This window comes from Eubalaena glacialis, chromosome 1 (genome assembly GCF_028564815.1).
Source record: "Eubalaena glacialis isolate mEubGla1 chromosome 1, mEubGla1.1.hap2.+ XY, whole genome shotgun sequence".
Lineage (NCBI taxonomy): Eukaryota > Metazoa > Chordata > Mammalia > Artiodactyla > Balaenidae > Eubalaena > Eubalaena glacialis.
In genome coordinates this window covers 206,031,414-206,048,947 of record NC_083716.1, presented here as the reverse complement: position 1 = coordinate 206,048,947, position 17,534 = coordinate 206,031,414, and the positions used below count along the sequence as shown (strand labels likewise).

The following is a 17,534-nucleotide window of genomic DNA, read 5'->3' as shown; positions in this document are numbered from 1 at the left end:
AGCCTAGTGGGAATTGATTGCAGGACTTCGACAGGACTGGGGGAAACAGAGACCCCACTCTTGGAGGGCGTACACAAAATAGTGTGTGCATCGGGACCCAGGGGAAGGAGCAGTGACCCTGGGGGAGACTGAACCAGACATAACTGCTGGTGTTGGGGGGTCTCCTGCAGAGGCGGGGGCTGGCTCTGTTTCACCGTGGGGACAAGGACACTGGCAGCGGAGGTTCTGGGAAGTACTCCTTGGCGTGAGCCCTCCCAGAGTCTGCCATTAGCCCCACCAAAGAGCCCAGGTAGGCTCCAGTGTTGGGTTGCCTCAGGCAAAACAACCAACAGGGAGGGAACCCAGCCCCACCCATCAACAGTCAAGTGGATTAAAGTTTTACGGAGCTCTGACCGCCACAGCAACAGTCAGCTCTACCCACCTCCAGAGCCTCCCATCAAGCCTCTTAGATAGCCTCAACCACCAGAGGGCAGACAGCAGAAGCAAGAAAAACTACAGCCCTGCAGCCTGTGGAACAGAAACCACATTTACAGAAAGATAGACAAGATGAAAAGGCAGAGGGCTATATACCAGATGAAGGAACAAGAAAAAACCCCAGAAAAACAACTAAATGAAGTGGAGATAGGCAACCTTCCAGAAAAAGAATTCAGGATAATGATAGTGAGGATGATCCAGGACCTCGGAATAAGAATGGAGGCAAAGTTCGAGAAGATGCAAGAAATGATTAACAAAGACCTAGAAGAATTAAAGAACAAACAAACAGAGATGACCAATACAATAACTGAAATGAAAACTACACTAGAAGGAATCAATAGTAGAATAACTGAGGCAGAAGAACGGATAAGTGACCTGGAAGACAGAATGGTGGAATTCACTGCTGCGGAACAGACTAAAGAAAAAAGAATGAAAAGAAATGAAGACAGCCTAAGAGACCTCTGGGACAACATTAAACGCAACAACATTCGCATTATAGGGGTCCCAGAAGGAGAAGAGAGAGAGAAAGGACCAGAGAAAATATTTGAAGAGATTATAGTTGAAAACTTCCCTAACATGGGAAAGGAAATAGCCACCCAAGTCCAGGAAGCGCAGAGAGTCCCATACAGGATAAACCCAAGGAGAAACACGCCGAGATACATAGTAATCAAAGTGGCAAAAATTAAAGACAAAGAAAAATTATTGAAAGCAGAAAGGGAAAAACGACAAATAACATACAAGGGAACTCCCATAAGGTTAACAGCTGATTTCTCAGCAGAAACTCTACAAGCCAGAAGGGAGTGGCATGATATACTTAAAGTGATGAAAGGGAAGAACCTACAACCAAGATTACTCTACCCGGCAAGGATCTCCTTTAGATTTGATGGCGAAATCAAAAGCTTTACAGACAAGCAAAAGCTAAGAGAATTCAGTACCACCAAACCAGCTCTACAACAAATGTTAAAGGAACTTCTCTAAGTGGGAAACACAAGAGAAGAAAAGGACCTACAAAAACAAACCCAAAACAATTAAGAAAATGGTCATAGGAACATACATATCGATAATTACCTTAAACGTGAATGGATTAAATGCTCCAGCCAAAAGACACAGGCTTGCTGAATGGATACAAAAACAAGACCCATATATATGCTGTCTACAAGAGACCCACTTTAGACCTAGGGACACATACAGACTGAACGTGAGGGGATGGAAAAAGATATTCCATGCAAATGGAAATCAAAAGAAAGCTGGAGTAGCTATACTCATATCAGATAAAATAGACTTTAAAATAAAGAATGTTACAAGAGACAAGGAAGGACACTACATAATGATCAAGGGATCAATCCAAGAAGAAGATATAACAATTATAAATATATATGCACCCAACATAGGAGCACCTAATTACATAAGGCAACTGCTAACAGCTATAAAAGAGGAAATTGACAGTAACACAATAATAGTGGGGGACTTTAACACCTCACTTACACCAATGGACAGATCATCCAAAATGAAAATAAATAAGGAAACAGAAGCTTTAAATGACACAATAGACCAGATAGATTTAATTGATATTTATAGGACATTCCATCCAAAAACAGCAGATTACACGTTCTTCTCAAGTGCACACGGAACATTCTCCAGGATAGATCACATCTTGGGTCACAAATCAAGCCTCAGTAAATTTAAGAAAATTGAAATCATATCAAGCATCTTTTCTGACCACAACGCTATGAGATTAGAAATGAATTACAGGGGAAAAAACGTAAAAAACACAAACACATGGAGGCTAAACAATACGTTACTAAATAACCAAGAGATCACTGAAGAAATCAAAGAGGAAATCAAAAAATACCTAGAGACAAATGACAATGAAAACACGACAACCCAAAACCTATGGGATGCAGCAAAAGCAGTTCTAAGAGGGAAGTTTATAGCTATACAAGCCTACCTAAAGAAACAAGAAAAATCTCAAGTAAACAATCTAACCTTACACCTAAAGAAACTAGAAAAAGAAGAACAAACAAAACCCAAAGTTAGCAGAAGGAAAGAAATCATAAAGATCAGAGCGGAAATAAATGAAATAGAAACAAAGAAAACAATAGCAAAGATCAATAAAACTAAAAGCTGGTTCTTTGAGAAGATAAACAAAATTGATAAGCCATTAGCCAGACTCATCAAGAAAAAGAGGGAGAGGACTCAAATCAATAAAATCAGAAATGAAAAAGGAGAAGTTACAACAGACACCGCAGAAATACAAAGCATCCTAAGAGACTACTACAAGCAACTTTATGCCAATAAAATGGACAACCTGGAAGAAATGGACAAATTCTTAGAAAGGTATAACCTTCCAAGACTGAACCAGGAAGAAGCAGAAAATATGAACAGACCAATCACAAGTAATGAAATTGAAACTGTGATTAAAAATCTTCCAACAAACAAAAGTCCAGGACCAGATGGCTTCACAGGTGAATTCTATCAAACATTTAGAGAAGAGCTAACACCTATCCTTCTCAAACTCTTCCAAAAAATTGCAGAGGAAGGAACACTCCCAAACTCATTCTATGAGGCCACCATCACCCTGATACCAAAACCAGACAAAGACACTACAAAAAAAGAAAATTACAGACCAATATCACTGATGAATATAGATGCAAAAATCCTCAACAAAATACTAGCAAACAGAATCCAACAACACATTAAAAGGATCATACACCACGATCAAGTGGGATTTATCCCAGGGATGCAAGGATTCTTCAATATACGCAAATCAATCAATGTGATACACCATATTAACAAATTGAAGAATAAAAACCATATGATCATCTCAATAGATGCAGAAAAAGCTTTTGACAAAATTCAACACCCATTTATGATAAAAACTCTCCAGAAAGTGGGCATAGAGGGAACCTACCTCAACATAATAAAGGCCATATATGACAAACCCACAGCAAACATCATTCTCAACGGTGAAAAACTGAAAGCATTTCCTCTAAGATCAGGAACGAGACAAGGATGTCCACTCTCACCACTATTATTCAACATAGTTCTGGAAGTCCTAGCCATGGCAATCAGAGAAGAAAAAGAAATAAAAGGAATACAAATTGGAAAAGAAGAAGTAAAGCTGTCACTGTTTGCAGATGACATGATACTATACATAGAGAATCCTAAAACTGCCACCAGAAAACTGCTAGAGCTACTTAATGAATATGGTAAAGTTGCAGGATACAAAATTAATGCACAGAAATCTCTTGCATTCCTATACACTAATGATGAAAAATCTGAAAGAGAAATTATGGAAACACTCCCATTTACCATTGCAACAAAAAGAATAAAATACCTAGGAATAAACCTACCTAGGGAGACAAAAGACCTGTATGCAGAAAACTATAAGACACTGATGAAAGAAATTAAAGATGATACCAACAGATGGAGAGATATACCATGTTCTTGGACTGGAAGAATCAACATTGTGAAAATGACTATACCACCCAAAGCAATCTACAGATTCAATGCAATCCCTATCAAATTACCAATGGCATTTTTTACAGAGCTAGAACAAATCATCTTAAAATTTGTATGGAGACACAAAAGACCCCAAATAGCCAAAGCAGTCTTGAGGGAAAAAAACGGAGCTGGAGGAATCAGACTCCCTGACTTCAGACTATACTACAAAGCTACAGTAATCAAGACAATATGGTACTGGCACAAAAACAGAAATATACATCAATGGAACAGGATAGAAAGCCCAGAGATAAACCCACGCACCTATGGTCAACTAATCTATGACAAAGGAGGCAAAGATATACAATGGAGAAAAGACAGTCTCTTCAATAAGTGGTGCTGGGAAAACTGGACAGCTACATGTAAAAGAATGAAATTAGAACACTCCCTAACACCATACACAAAAATAAACTCAAAATGGATTAGAGACCTAAATGTAAGACTGGACACTATAAAACTCTTAGAGGAAAACATAGGAAGAACACTCTTTGACATAAATCACAGCAAGATCTTTTTTGATCCACCTCCTAGAGTAATGGAAATAAAGACAAAAATAAACAAATGGGACCTAATGAAACTTCAAAGCTTTTGCACAGCAAAGGAAACCATAAACAATATGAAAAGACAACCCTCAGAATGGGGGAAAATATTTGCAAACGAATCAACAGACAAAGGATTAATCTCCAAAATATATAAACAGCTCATTCAGCTCAATATTAAAGAAACAAACACCCCAATCCAAAAATGGGCAGAAGACCTAAATAGACATTTCTCCAAAGAAGACATACAGATGGCCACGAAGCACATGAAAAGATGCTCAACATCACTAATTATTAGAGAAATGCAAATCAAAACTACAATGAGGTATCACCTCACACCAGTTAGAATGGGCATCATCAGAAAATCTACAAACAACAAATGCTGGAGAGGGTGTGGAGAAAAGGGAACCCTCTTGCACTGTTGCTGGGAATGTAAATTGATACAGCCACTATGGAGAACAATATGGAGGTTCCTTAAAAAACTAAAAATAGAATTACCATATGACCCAGCAATCCCACTACTGGGCATATACCCAGAGAAAACCGTAATTCAAAAAGACACATGCACCCGAATGTTCATTGCAGCACTATTTACAATAGCCAGGTCATGGAAGCAACCTAAATGCCCATCAACAGACGAATGGATAAAGAAGATGTGGTACATATATACAATGGAATATTACTCAGCCATAAAAAGGAACGAAATTGAGTCATTTGTTGAGACGTGGATGGATCTAGAGACTGTCATACAGAGTGAAGTAAGTCAGAAAGAGAAAAACAAATATCGTATATTAACGCATGTATGTGGAACCTAGAAAAATGGTACAGATGAGCCGGTTTGCAGGGCAGAAGTTGAGACACAGATGTAGAGAACAGACATATGGACACCAAGGGGGAAAAACAGCAGTGGGGTGGGGATGGTGGTGTGCTGAATTGGGCGATTGGGATTGACATGTATACACTGATGTGTATAAAATTGATGACTAATAAGAACCTGCAGTATAAACAAACAAACAAAACAACTAATACTAAACTTTCATTGGGTTATTTGTATGGAAATATGTTAATATAAATGTTTCAGACATCACATGAAATTTCTAAAAATCTTATATGTTCTGGTATAATGTTATAAGTCATAATCCTAGTTATTACTTTAAAATGTATATCTCAGAAATAACTAATTTTCTTGTCAACTGCATTATTATGAACTTTCATCAAATCTTTAACCGTGGTCATTTTTAAGTCTTTTGTCATTTACAGACAGTTCTGGGTGTACTCTGATGCTTTTGTAAATGTGTTCCTATAAAAGGGTTTCATCTTCAGGAAATTCATGGAAAAGACTCGGACAAGTACAGGTTTCTGGTACTTGACTGTACTGCTGAACTGAATGAATAAGCATTTTCAGAACTCTAATGAAAAACTGATGAGCTCATAAAAGTGCTAACAAAAGATCAAGATGAAAAAAAAAATTAATTACGTGGGACTGAGTGAACTGATGAGGATGAGTATAATTTTTGTGACTTTCTGTTTGAATTTAAAAAAAAAGAAAAAATCCCACAAGGACTCAGAGGCAAAGAATATACAAATCAATTTTCACTGCAAAGTAAAGGAGCTGTTACAGTGGAGGATTACTGGACTGAATGTCAATATTATGACATAGTATGAGTGTGTTTCATGTTTGGTAATTGCAATCATTGTTGCTTCTGTTGTGGTCATCCATGTACAATGCTTGGTGTCAGTCTATTTATCTCTTGTAAAAATAAAATACAGTGTGTGTGGGAAAAAAAAAAAAAAAAAATTTGGCTTCCCAAGCACTGCATTTCAATTATAGCAAATTGCCCACAAACTATAGATGATCCCAATTATAAAATGGCATAAAATTAGAAGGTATATTTTATAAAGTTCTTTGATGAGGCTCAGCCCCATGACTCTCAGGGAAACTCCCACAAATTTCAACATAACATTACCTCAAATAACTTCCCTGGTTCGTAACAGCTGCATACGGGCTGCAGAAAATGAAGGAAGAACCCCAGAAAGGGAAAAGATCAAGATTGAAAGGAGATCATGAATCATCTAGTTGGATACAGAAACACGAGCAGAGTCACTAGAGAAATCCATTTCATGCAGTGGCCCACTCCTCCTGAATCAAAGTTATTTTCACTAGGGCAAACTTCTCATACAGAGCCCAAGCACCTCAGAGTACCTCCCCTCCTCTGCCCAACCCATAATCTAATTCAAGACACTTATCTCAGTGTTCCCTGGACAGTGCTTTTCTGTCCCAACATCTTTGCTCAAGCACTTGCCTCCAGTTGGAAAGCCCCTTCCCTCTTTTCAGTCTCTGCCTATTGAAATTCTATCCCATCTTTCAAGGCATCTCTTCCTAAAGTTGTCTTGATTCCTAAATCAGGTCATCTCCTCCTGCTTCATAGCACTGTTTTTACTTTCTTCTTGAGTACTATCATATATGATAAGCTCCCACTCATCTGCATTAGGCGTGTAGTGGGTGCTGACCACGATCACCAAGCTCACCCTCCTAGGCCTTGAACAGACTGGTCATCATTACAGAGCTCCAGCAGGCCTGTACTTGTGTAATGCCTACTCATCCTTTCATAATCTACAATGAATATGGAGCTGGTGGTGGAGTAAGAACCATACTTGGAAACTGGTTGGTAGATCCAGGAGACAGGGCTCGTGAAAGGAAGCTTTTGCAATTCTATGGGGGTAACAATGGTGTTGTTTAAGAGCTGGGTGACGCACCATGCGTCACCATGCTCCTGGGAGCAGACAGGACCTCATCGTGAACAGACAGAATACAATGTCTCCAGCCAAGCTCACCAGACATCCCCTGGCCTTTTAGCAAAAGGTACATCTCCCCAGTACATGTGGCTAAAAATTTATCCTTTGCACTTATCACAAGTTCTAAAACTCTAAGATTTATGGGTGAGAGTTTTCATTTTGCCAAACCTCCAGACCAGTCCTCTGTGTGTAGTATGGACTCAAAAGTGCCTAAAATTTAAACTAGTTTTTCCTCAAGTAGGACAGTCCTCTGACATCCCCATGATTACTGATAGCATCATACAAAATAAGAAAAATAAAAGAGAGCAAACTACATATTTTAAAAAAATACTTAGACTGTATTTAAGTGCATAAATGTCTGGAAAAGACAATAAACTGCAACTTTTGGTTATCTTAGGGAATGGACCCCTGCAGACTTTCTCTATTTACTTTGCATGTATTTTAACCCAGATAATTATAATACAATTTGACTGAAAATTTTATGAGAAAAAATATTACAATACAGAGTGTTAAATGCAATCCTATGGTAAGTGCAAAGATAGTCCCTGAGTATACGAAAGTACAGAGGAAGGGAATCCTTACTTCCTCTATGGATGGTTGTGAAGTCTTTCTCGAGGAGGTGGCAGTAGCCAAATATAAAGGAGAAATAGGTCATTTCAATCATAGTGTTTCTTACATAACTGATTTACTCTGTAACCTGTTATCACTTCCCCAACCTGGCCCAACCGGCCTCCTCCCATTCTAGACTGTTGATTCTAGACCCTTTTCTAGGCTGCCTTGAATCCAAGTTAACTTTGGAGGTAATCTTGCTGGGTCTCCCCAACCACTCCGTGATTTTTTTCTCTGTGGGGAAAAGAAAACAAGTTCAGATCCATCTCTATGTTCCCAGCACCCAGAACTCTGCCTGGCCTTGAAGAGTACAATATATATTTATACTGAATTATACTGAATTAAAGGAAAGGAGACATTTCAGTCCATAAACACGAGTTTAATTAGCCTTTGGAGTCCTGTAAGGAAGAAATAACCAAAAAGAATTCATTCCTGAGATTGTAAAAAGCAAAAGACACTCCTGGCGACTTGGAGTGCTGTGGGTGAGTCCCAAGGAGGCTCAAGGAAGGGCTGAAAGCGGGAGACTCAAGCCTTTTTTGCCGGGATCAGGGGACAGTGCCCCGACGCCCCCAGAGCTGAGGGCGACGCCAGCAGGGGGCGCAGGTCGGGAGAAAGGGTTCTCCGTCAATTCACCCCCGGGCAGCCGCCTGCTCTTCCCGATGACTTCCGCCGGGAACCTCGCCCACCCTTGCCGGACACGACAGACCTGACGCTCCGGAAAACCAAAGTTGGAAATATTTCCAGTAAGTCCCCTACATACGAACCTTCAAGTTGCAAACTTTCAAAGGTGCGAACGTGCGTTGGCGTGTCCAATCACGTAAGTTAGTTCAGGTGTCTGGCATACATGCGTGCACTTCGATAAGTGGTTATACTTTTGTATACTTTATGGTACAGTACTGTATAGAGTACAGTAGTACAGTATCTTTATTTCAAGCCCAGGAAGTTCACTCGATGCAAGCCCCTGTGCCAGCTGTTGTACTGTACTACTGAACTTTTCGAGGTACTGTACTGTAAGATTAAAAATGTTTTATTTTTTGTGTTTGTTTTGTATGTATTATTTATGTGAAAAGTATTATAAACCTATTACAGTACAGTACTATATAGCCAATTGTGTTAGTTGGGTACCTAGGCTAACGCTGGACTTACCAACGTGCTCCGGTTTGTATGTAGGGGACTTACTTGTACTCCAGACAGGACCAGGAACTGGAGGAGAGCATCTCAGGCGCCAAGAGGTGGCTTCCAAGTTAGGCATAAAGCCTCTGTGCGCTTCCTCCCAGCAGCCCGCCAGGAACGCACAGCCCAAACAAAACTTCCTGCTCCAGAACCCTCCGCCCCTACGCCTTAAAAACTCCACAGGAACACATGGGTGTCCCTCTAGAAAGTAAACTCTCCCTTGTGTGGTCAAAGAGCCCACCTGGCATTGCGGGGAATTACTTGAGTCAGGTCAAGAACCAGTGGGCGTGGCCGCTGCGCTCCGCCACCCCACTGAGAGCCGGGCTGGGACCCGCCTGCCCCCAGGGATCAAACCTGCTTCCGTTTCAGCTGCCAATCGGCCCTCGGCCACCGCTCAAAAAAAACTGCCGCCGACTACCCTCCCGACACTCCAGTCGCTCAAGATTCCCAGCGGGCAGGGGGCAAGGGGCACCCAGCCCCTGCGGGCCTGCAGGTGGATTCACCTTCGAGAGCGGGTGCCAGGTAGTAATACTGTTAAATGAAGTGTAAATGTCAGTTACAAACAAATGTAAAACAAGAAGTCGTTAGGAAAAGCCATTTTAATCAGGACGTCCAACCCAGAAGCTGTAAGTAAAATAAGTATTAATATTAAAAATGCAACTTCTGTATGGCAGACACATTCAAAAGTCCCTTCCAAACCCGAGCCTCTCTCTCTCTCTCTCTTTTTTTTTTTTTTAAATTTTGGAGTTGGCCCAAATTTTTAGACTCTCCCCATGAAACTTTTTAAAGATTATTTAGGGGAACCACCGGAGGGAAATTACCAAAAATTCAGTTTCTCTTATCTGAAATCTCTTATCTGAAGCAGGTCAAGCCTGCCAGAGACCGGTCTGGTGTTAGTTTTTAGATTCCCTATTGGCACTACCTCTCGTTTCGTAAATAAATTTCAAATGTCAACAAATGAAAATATTCGAGAGCTTTAGCGTCCTTGAACTTACTTCCTGTTACTGGAACCAAAAATTTGTTCTGAATTTCAATGGTCTTTGTTCTATTGCATTCCACTGTTAATATTTAAAAAGAATATGCCCTGACCAGACATTCCCCAGACCCTTAAGGGAAAAAGGGGGGCGGGGGGGGGGGGACAAGTTTATTTCAAGGCTTTCCAAAAACTCTTTTATCAGTCATTCCGAACCTTCCCAAGGCAAGCTATTGCTCCAGTTTGCCAAAATACGCATCTCACTGCTAAGAGAAATAGCAACCCTGACCTATTTCACCAGAGAGAGTAAAAATTCTTGCCTCTCCTGTTGCTTCCGCCAAGACACACACTACTGCACAAAAAGTCCTAGTCCTCATTAACTTTGCCAAAGGAAGACTGCCAGATCTTTTGAGCAGGTCAACCCCAGAATTGAGCAACCCTCAGGATGTTCTTAGGCAGGTCCCCGGTGTCCTTAGGCAGGACACCGGGGACCTGCCACAAAGCTCACGGCCCGTTTTCTGGTGCTTCAGTTTGGGGCGAGAGTCACTGGGCGATACGCCGCTCCGACCGCACCGGAATCCCGGAAGACTCAAGCGCCCCTCCAGAGAATCGGGGGCGGGGGCGCTCCGGCCCGCCTGGTGCCCGCGGGGCAAATCGGAGATAAGAGATCGGCGGGACTGAGTCACCTGCCAGAAGGCCCACCCCTCCCCTGGCCCCTGCCAGGCACCCCCCGCCCAGGCCGAGTGCGAGGAAGCGCGAGTCCGGGAACGCGAGAAGATGCGGGGCCTGGCGTCCGGCGGGGAGCTGGGGAGGGTGGGGAGCTGCGGGGTCCCGCGCGGGCACGTACCGTCCTGCCCGCGGCTAGGCTGTCCTTTGGCTGCGACCCGTCAAGACTTCACTCCTCTGATACCTGAAAATCGCAGGCAAGATGGAGGCAAAGAAACCGAAAGCCTGAAAGCGGATGTGGCTTTCCTGCCCCGTCCCGCATGCGCTCGCCTTGCACACCCTGGACTTCTCTCGCATCGTACAAAAGCTTTAACCCTCTAAAAGGTTGATGGTCTGACATTCACTGTGTTAGACCCAGAGACCCCCCCCCCCCCCCCACTCACCAGCCCTTTGAGTTGAAACACTGCCGTGCAGTTCAACAACCCGCCTGCCTGCTGTTTCCTGTTTACACCCGTTCTGACTGGGCTTGCTGTGAACTCTGGGTGGTTGCCTAAGTACGCTGACTACTTGTCACTATGGACAGAACAAACTGTGAACACAAGTGCTTGTGTCCAAGAGCACAGTGAGGCCAAACAAACGGAAACCTTGGAGTTTGGAGCAGAGAAAGGTGTTTTGCAAGGCCATGCAAGAAGAGGAGGTGGCCCGTGCCCTAAAAAGCCTGGAGCTCCCCAAAGGGTTTCGGCAAAGCACTTTTAAAAGCCAAGTAGAGGGTGGAGGTGTCGCAGGATACGTGATCAGCTCGTGCACAATGCTCTGATTGGCTGATGGTGAGGTAGGCGGTGGTGTCACAGCGGTGAACATGATCAGTCCTTAGGCTTCAGGAGGCCTGGGGCTCTGTGCTCATGGTCGTCAAATAGTTAACATCTTACGTTTGTTGAAGAGGGGGGGTTTTACATCTGCAAAACAACTCAGGAAATGTGCGTCAAATACTATTATCGAGGTAATTCAGAGAGTAGCTAAAGCAGAGGAAATGGGGAGGGAGGCCTGTTCCACGGGAAGGCCCCCATGGGGTCCTGCTCCTTAACAGCACTTCTAGCGTTTGTTACTAATGTCTTGGAAAAATAACAAAGAGCATATGTAAAAGCGCTTTATGCTGTATTCCTCGTAACTACTTTCTTGTGATTTTTTTAAAGTTTCTAAACTTTTCTTAAATATATTTAAACTTACAGGAAAGTTGCAAAAATAATACCAAGAAAAATTCACCACCGCATGACAGCATGAGGAGCTCTGCTGACCCACTCCCTAATGAAACTGATGAAAATTGTTTTAAGACAAGCAAAAACAACCATTTAAAACCTTGGAAATATTCCTAAAAGAGCAAATAAATATCTATTCAAGAAAATCTAGGAAAAATTGTTAAGAAAGGCGAGAATCTGTGGTATTTTAACCAAGCCCTCTTCCTCTCTTTGCCCTCCCAACTGCAAGGCAGAGTCCCCACTCTGTCTTTAAACCGGGAGCACTGGGCCTCCTCTTCCCAGGCTCCCAGTGGGAGGGGCAGATATCAACAATTCTCACCCTGCCTACCCCTGGCTACCTGATACTGAGCCTAAGTCCTGTATAAATGTGGTTGAGAGATGGAGGATTCTTTCTTCCATCCAGCCCCACTCATGCAACAGAGGCTCTACCTTGGGCTGGAGCGCTGAGAATACTGGGGTCCTAATCACCCTTACCTCAGCTGCTGTAGTAGTGGTTCAAGCCAAAAGAAAAAAGCCAAGAGAACCTCGGGCTGCTACCGCATCCTCACCTAGAATTCAGCCTCTAGAACAGGGATGTGAGTCTGAGAGAGGCTTGCCATTGTTCCACCTCCTGCTCCAAAGCCCAGACTTAGTGATTGTGCCCCCCGATGTTTTATGGATGGGTCCATAAAACAGATAGCTCTTAATCTCTTCCCATAGAAACTGACTTCATTTGCAACAGAATGTGGAGAAATACAAGCCAAGGGGTGCTCTCAAAAACCTGGAGGTTGTGGTGATAGGCAATTGGGAGGAGATTCAAGATATGAGCTAAATTGTAAACTGGCTAGTTTGCAGGAAAGAATCAAAGACAAAGACAGCTGAGAGAAGCCCTCCCGGGGTAAGACAAATATTAAACACTGACCTCATAAACTTTTGCTTCAAAGGGGCCAGATTTTGATTGGATTTATTTGTAGAACAATATATGTACAAGCAAATAACAATAAGGAGGTTGGGGAGGGTGGGGAGGGTGGAGAGGGTGGGGAGCGGGGAGGAAACAAGTACCCAGAGTTGCTACAATACATTATCTAAAATGTCCAGTTTCCAACAAAAAATTATGAGGCATGCAAGCAAACAGGAAAGTATGACCCATACATTGGAAAAATAGCAGGCAACAGAAACTGCTTTAAGAGCAACAGGATGTTGGATTTATCAGAAAAAAAAAATTCAAAGTATTATAGCTATTATAAACGTGTTCACAGAACTAAAGAAAAACATGGTTAGAGTATGATGACAATGTCATACCAAATAGAAAATATCAATAGATATTCAGCCCCTAGAACAGGGATGTGACTCAGAAATCATAAAAATGAACTAAATAGAAACTCTGGAGTTGAAAAGTACAATAACTGAAATAACTTCATTAGGGGCTTAACAGGAGACTTGAATTGGCAGAAGAAAGAATAAGCTGTCTTGAAGGTAGATGGATAGGGATTATGCAAGCCAAAGAACAGAGAAAAACGTAAAAAGCCTCAGAGAAATGTGGGACATCAGTAAGCACACGAACATGTGCATAATAGGAGCGCTAGAAGGAGAGGAAAGTGAAGAAGGAGCAGAAAAAAATCCAAAGAAATAATGGCTAAAAACTTTCCAAATTTATTGAAAAACTATAACTTACATATCCAGGAAGTTCAACAAATTCCAAATATTCCAAATAGGATTCCAAGAGATCTACAGACACAATAGAGCAAAAATGCTGAAAGTCAAAGATAAGGAAGAAATCTTGAAAGCAGCAAAAGAAAAATGACTCATTACTTACAAATAAATTCCAGTAAGATTAATAACTGACTTCTCAGGAAAAACAAGAGAAACCAGAAGGCAATGAGATAACATATTCAAAGTGCTCCATCCAAGAAACAATCTTATGAAAATAAGTTGGTGAAATAAGGTGAAATTTTCCCAAATAAACAAAAACTGAGTGAATTTGTGCTAGCAGACCTGCCTTACAAGAAATACTAAAGGAAGTTCCTCAGGTTGAAAGCAAATAACCCCAGACAGTAATTCAAATTCATACCAAAAAAAAAAAAACCATCAGAAAAGGCAGTTATAGACTGGGATTGACACATATACATTATTGGTACTATATATAAAATAGACAACTGATGGGAACATACTGTATAGCACAGGGAACTGTACCTAATGCACTATGGTAACCTAAATGGGAGCGAAGTCCAAAAGGGAGGGGATATCTTGTATGTGTATGGCTGATTCATTTTGTTGTGCAGTGTAGGCTAACACAACATTGTAAAGCAACCATACTCCAATAAAAATTAATAAAAAAAAAAGAAAAGGCAATTATATAATTATGAGACAGTATAAATGAACATTTTTCCTACTCTTAACTGATTTTAAAAGCAATTGTATAAAATAATATAATGGATTGTTGTGCCTATAACATATAGAAATTAATATATGTGTACTGGTAAAGGAGAGCAAACTAAACCTAAAGCAGCCAGAAGGAAGAAAATAATAAAGATTAAAGTGGAAGGGGCTTCCCTGGTGGCGCAGTGGTTAAGAATCCGCCTGCCAATGCAGGGGACATGGGTTCGAGCCCTGGTCCGGGAAGATCCCACATGCCGCGGAGCAACTAAGCCTGTGCGCCACAACTTGAGCCTGCGCTCTAGAGCCCGCGAGCCACAAATACTGAGCCCCCGCACCTGGAGCCCGTGCTCTGCAACGAGAGAAGCCACCAGGATGAGAAGCCGGCACACGGCACGAAGAGTAGCCCCCACTCACTGCAACTAGAGAAAGCCTGCTCACAGCAACCGAAGACCCAATGCAGTCAAAAATAAATAAATAAAATAAATAAATTTTTTAAAAAGGATTAAAGTGGAAATTAATAAAATATAGAATAGAAAAACAATAGAGAAAATCAATTAAACCAAAAGCTGATTTTTTGAAAAGGTGAACAAAATTGCAAACCTTTTGCTACATTGACCAAGAGAAAAAGAAGACTCAAAATTACTAGAATCAGAAATGAAAGAGAGAGAATGAATGAATTGGGAGATTGGGACTGACATATATACACTAATATGTATAAAATAGATAACTAATAAGAACCTGCTGTATAAAAAAATAAATAAATAAAATATAATTCAAAAAATAAAAGATAAATTATATTTTTCAAAAAAGAAGAAAAAGAAAGCGGGTACATTACTACTGACCCTACAGAAATAAAAAGGACTATAAAGGAACACTATGAATAATTGTACTACAACAAATTAGATAACCTAGATGGACAAATCCCTAGAAAGACACGAACTATCAAAACTGACTCAAGAAGAAATAGACAATTTGAGTAGACATATACAAAGTGAAGAAATTTATAAATCTACCCACAAAGAAAAGCCCAGGCCCAGACAGCTTCATTTGTAAATTCTACCAAACTTTTAAGGAAGAATATTCTTCACAAACTCTCAAAAAACAGAAGAGGAGTGTGTTAGTTTGCTAGGGTTGCCATAACAAAATACCACAGACTAGGTGACTTAAACAACAGAAATTTATTTCTCACTGTTCTGGAGGCTAGAAGTTCGAAGTCAAGACATCAGTAAGTTTGGTTTCTTCTGAGGCCCCTACCTTGGACTTTAGATAGCAGTCTTCTTGCTGTGTCCTCACATGGTCTTTCCTCTGTATGCACACATCCTTAGTGTCCTTCTATGTGTTCTCTTCTTATAAGGACACCAGTCATATTGGATTAGGGCCGACCCTAATAGCCTCATTTTAACTTTGCCTCTTTAAAGACCTTATCTATGACTACAGTAACATTGTGAGGTACTAGGAGTTAGGACTTTAACATATGAACTGGGGGTAGGGGTAGAGGGGTAGGACACAATTCAGCCCATAACAAGAAAGGAACACTCCCCAACTCATGAGGCCATTATTACTATGATACCAAAACCAGACAAAGACCTCGCAGGCAAAGGAAAGTGCAGACCAATATCTTGTGCATGTGGATGCAAAAGCCCTCAACAAAATACTAGCAAACTGAATCCAGCAACATGTAAAAATAATTATCCACCATAACCAAGTGGGATTTATCCCAGGACTGCAAGATTGGTTTAACGTCTGAAAATCAATTAATGTAATACATTATATCAATAGAATAAAAAATAGAATTCACATGACCATTGCAATAGACACAGAAAAAGCATCTGACAAATTCCAGCATGGTTTCATGATAAAAACACTCAACAAACTAGGGATAGAAGGGGACTCCACAACTTTAGAAAGGGCATCTAAACTTAGGAATAAGTTTAACATAAGAAGTATAAAGTAGTGTGGTACTGGCACAAGCATAGATATATAGATCAATGAAACAGAATTAAGAGCCCAGAAATAAACCCATATATGTATGGTCAACTGATTTTAGGCAAGAGTACTGAGATTATCCAATGGGGATAATAGTCTTTTCAACAAATGGTGCTGGGACAAATGGATTTCCACATGCCAAAGGATAAAGTTGGACCACTACTTCATACCATATATAAAAATCAATTTGAGATGAATCAAAGACCTAAATGTAAGAGCTAAAACTATAACATTCTTAGAAGAAAATATAGGAGTAAAACTTAATGATATTGGATTTGGCAAAGGATTCTTAAATATGACCCCCCAAAGCCTCAGCAGCAAGGAAAAAAATAGATAAATTTGACTTCCTCAAAATCAAAACCTTTTGTGCTTCAAATAACACAATCAAGGAAATGAAAATACAACCTACAGAATGGGAGAAAATATCTGCAAACTCTGTATCAATAAGGGACTTATATCCAGAATATATAAAGAACTCTTACAACTCAATAATAAAGAGAGAAATAAAAGAATTTTTAAATGGGCAAAGGATCTGAATAGATATTTCTCCAAGGAAAATATACAAATAGCCAATAAGCACATGAAAAGATGTTCAACATCATTAGTCATCAAGGAAATGCAAGTCAAACCCACAATGAGATACCATTTAATACTCACTAGGATGGCTAGAATCAAAAAGTCAGATAATAACAAGTATTGGTAAGGATGTGGAGAAATTGGAACCCTCATATATTGCTAGTGGGAATGTGAAATGGAGCAATCACTTTGGAAAACAGCCAGGCAGTTCCACAAATGATTAAACATAGAGTTACTATATGCACCAACAATTCTACTTCTAGGTATAAACTCAAAAGAAATGAACATATGTCCATGCAAATACTTATACACAAATGCTTATAGTAGTATTATAGCCAAGAACAACCCAAATGTCCATCAACTAATGAATATTTAAACAAAATGTGTTATATTCATACAATGGAATATTATTCAGTCATGAAAAAGAATAAAGTACTGATACATGGCATAATATGGATGAACCTTGAAAAATCCTGCTAATTGTGTGTGTGTGTGTGTGTGTGTGTGTGTGTGTATAGTTTATATAAACTCTTACAATTAAAAAGAGAAATGCTTATTATGGAGGCTGTGGAAAAGATATATAAATAGACAATTCCCAGAAGAGGAAGTATAAATGGCTAAAATACA

General features: G+C 40.5%; 1 protein-coding gene across 6 annotated transcripts in view; it reads right to left on the bottom strand.

Annotated features, from left to right (window-relative positions):
* The window catches only part of CFLAR (CASP8 and FADD like apoptosis regulator), a 70,552-nt gene extending 59,088 nt beyond the window's left edge, over positions 1–11,464 (bottom strand). For 3 of the 6 annotated variants that reach the window (XM_061186412.1, XM_061186417.1, XM_061186363.1), the window contains exon 1: positions 10,913–11,160. The gene's annotated coding sequence lies outside the window, so the exon portion shown is untranslated. The other 3 variants (XM_061186370.1, XM_061186378.1, XM_061186405.1) reach the window with 3 other exon arrangements.
* Between the last annotated feature and the right edge of the window lie 6,070 nt (positions 11,465–17,534).